This window comes from Lycium barbarum, chromosome 2 (assembly GCF_019175385.1).
Source record: "Lycium barbarum isolate Lr01 chromosome 2, ASM1917538v2, whole genome shotgun sequence".
Lineage (NCBI taxonomy): Eukaryota > Viridiplantae > Streptophyta > Magnoliopsida > Solanales > Solanaceae > Lycium > Lycium barbarum.
In genome coordinates this window covers 90030320-90033768 of record NC_083338.1, presented here as the reverse complement: position 1 = coordinate 90033768, position 3449 = coordinate 90030320, and positions in this window count along the sequence as shown.

The window sequence follows — 3449 nt, the reverse complement described above, 5'->3', positions numbered from 1 at the left end:
TGAAGGCCATTCGGCCAATAACCCCAAAATTTCACCCCTTAAAATCTTGGTCCAAAAATTATTTTCTTTTGGTATTCCTACTAATTCAAGGACCCTCTACAATGTGGTGTAGTTGTTTCGGAAGATAGGCCGCTTGTTTCGTCAAATTAGCTCCTTGGTCAAGTGAAGAAGCTAAGAGGAAAAAGGTAAGATTTTACTTCTTTTGTCTTGGAAGAAATATATATATGTGTTGTAGAATGTGGAAAGGAATGTAGGGTATGAAAAATTGTGTGTTATGGGAATATGGGTGTATGGCCGAAAATGGGGTTGATGGATTGGGATGATTAAAATTTTATTTGTTATGTTAATTGTGTTGTTGAAGCCTTGTGATGGAAATGGAAGAAAAATGGTTCAAGTTGGCATGAAAAATTGTTGAAAATGATTATAGGAAATTATGTGATTTTAATGTAATTTTTATGTAATTATGGAAGTGGAGTTCTAAATGTGAATTATTATGTTGGTTGGTGAATTTGGAGGGATGCAAGTCCATATTGGCATGAAAGATTGGTTGTTAAGTTGTTATGGGAAGTTTTGTGATTTTTGGTAGATTTATGTAATGATGAAAATGAAATTGTTAAGGTGTGAATTATGATTATTGTTAATGAAATTGGAAGATGAAAATGTGTTATGAATATTTATGTCGAAGATTAGAAGTTTCGGATGAATTATGGTTTTGGTGGAATTTTCGTATATTTTGTAAATATTTTGTAGAATGATATGAAATGCTTCCGAATTGTATTGGAATGATCTTGATTAGTAAATGAATATGAAAACATTGATATTGTTTTGGAAGTGCGAAGTTAGATTGGAAGTTGTCGCACTATGTGGAGAAGAATACTATTCATGCTAGAATGCGTTTTAATTCGATTGTTGATGTTGTTGGTATGGTTGTTGATATTTCGGGCCGAGTTAAGTCTCGGGGATGTTGTATGTATAGGGGAGATGCTGCCCAAATTTCTGTAGACAAGTATGAGTTAAGATTGAATTCCTATAGGCTTGTAATTGATATTTGGTAATTGCGACCAATTGTAGATTTTGGAGGAAACGGGATTTGAGTTGGAGAAGCGTAAGAGGCAAATAAGGTATGTAAAGCTTTACTTTTCCTTCTCTTGGCATGTCTTAGACATAATAGGTTTGGATACGAGCCTCGGGGACGACTTTATTCCTAGAAATCCAAGTTTGAATTTAAGCCTTTTCCATTCAATAGAATTGAATTATATGTTCTATGTTTTGTTGAAAGAATGGCGTAAGCGTCTATAAATTGCCTAAAAGGATATGGGGTTTCCCTAACACTTTCATAGACGACTCCATAAGCTTAATGTATATAATTTGAGCCCCCACCTCAATTGATCCGAGGTGGGCCCACTATTTCCGATTTAACTTATCTTCGAGCGATTTCAAAGGAAATGTTTTAACTACTTTTCTAACTACTAAATGACAATTTTTGTAAATATCCCGCTGAGTCTTATAAACTATTTTGGAACATGGAAACGATCCCAGAAAGATTATTTTTATATAACCTATTGTGATATCCTAAATACACGCACTAGGATTACCGTGCGATTTCAGTATTAAGATTTGTTGTCGAGATATTCCATCGAGTTTTTGTAAATGTATTTTGTTTTATGTCGCATTTAGTTTCTCACTACTCCACTCGTGGATGCCTCAATGTTTCCTTCACTGAGCCCGGGCCAGGATATGTTATCAAGCGTATTCCACTGCATTGTTCGTCGTGCCTCGATGTGAGGGGGCAGGTATACATGTACATGGGTTGTGGAGTATGTTGTGCCATGTACGCCTATTCTGATATGATATGATATGATACGATATGGCCATCTGATATGATATGATATGTTACGGAGTTATTCCCTATTCTGGAGTATGATGTGTTGTGGCGCCAGTGTCGGGGTGGCGATGACGTTCTGTTCACCGAGTCCCTTGACGGGGGCCGGATATGGCATGTGTTTTTGCATACGTTAATTATGATTTGTAAATATGCATTTTGGATATTCTGGACATCTCACTCATTTTCTGCAATTTTTGTCCCGATTATAATTCTGTTTACTGTGCTCCATGCTTTACATATTCCGTACATATTCCATACTGACCCCCTTTCCTTGGGGGCTACGTTTCATGCCACGCAGGTACAGACGACCGATTTGCTGATCCGCCCGCGTCGGATTCTATTTTGCTGTCTTGGAGGGATCTCTTGTCCGGAGCCTATATTTTTTTCTCACCCCAATATCCCTAGGGTGTGATAGGCACCCGACCCTTACTTAGAGCCGATCGAACCCTCAGACACCTGCTGCACACACAATCACGTCAAACTTTTTAAATCAAATAAAATAAAATACATAGTAAATTTTTTCTTAAACATTCTTTCTTGTAGCTTCCAAGCCGAACAAACCTATGATCATACAAAATTCAGTACATAACACAAACCGACGTATCGGCTGACGGAGCCGCTTACAGACTAACAACCAATATCCACGACGCCATCTGCAAAGTCTCTAACGTAATCCAGAAAGCATAACATACAAACTCTGACTCGGCAGCACTCCGGGGACAAATGGAGCTTGCCATCTGTACTGGAACATCTTCTATACTGTCTTGAACTCACCTGGGAGTACCTGCGCGGCATGAAACGCAGCCCCCGAAGAAGAGGGAGTCAGTACGGAAAATGTACTGAGTATGTAAAGCGGAAATATAACAAATATAATCATAGTCCGAACCAGAAGTACAGAGATATAGCGAGCAGAATCACCATACGGATCGGGGCACAGAATATGGCTGACATAATCATAACCAGAGTCAGAGGTACAGAAGCGTAACAGACTGAATCTTGCATGCAGAGTCATAAACATATACATCAGATCCCGGAAGACAGATACGACAATCAGAATGCCAAACTACTTTATTTATTTTTTGAAAACCATTTCCGTCTCATACACATAGAAAATCAAACACACAATTGCCGTGGCCAAAAGTCCAGCGGTCACTATCACACATACCGCGGCCAAGTATCCAGAGGTTAACATCCCAAACCCGACATACCGCGGTCAGGGGTCCAGCGGTCAATGTCGTAGATACCGCGGTCAGGAGTCCAGCGATCAATATCACAAATGCGGCATGCCGCGGTCAAGAATCCAGCGGTCCATGTCGCACACACCGCGGTCAAGAATCCAGCGGTCAACATCACAAATGCGGCATACCGCGGTCAATGTCGCACACACCGCAGTCAAGAATCCAGCGGTCAATATCACATAGTGCGCACAATACTATAACCGGCTCAGGACTTGGCAAAGGAGGTAATAACAGAATGCCAAATTTATTACCTTCCGAACATAAATCACACATGCCAGGATCATGCATCACACAAGATTCATGTATGCCAAAATCGTATATCCGAA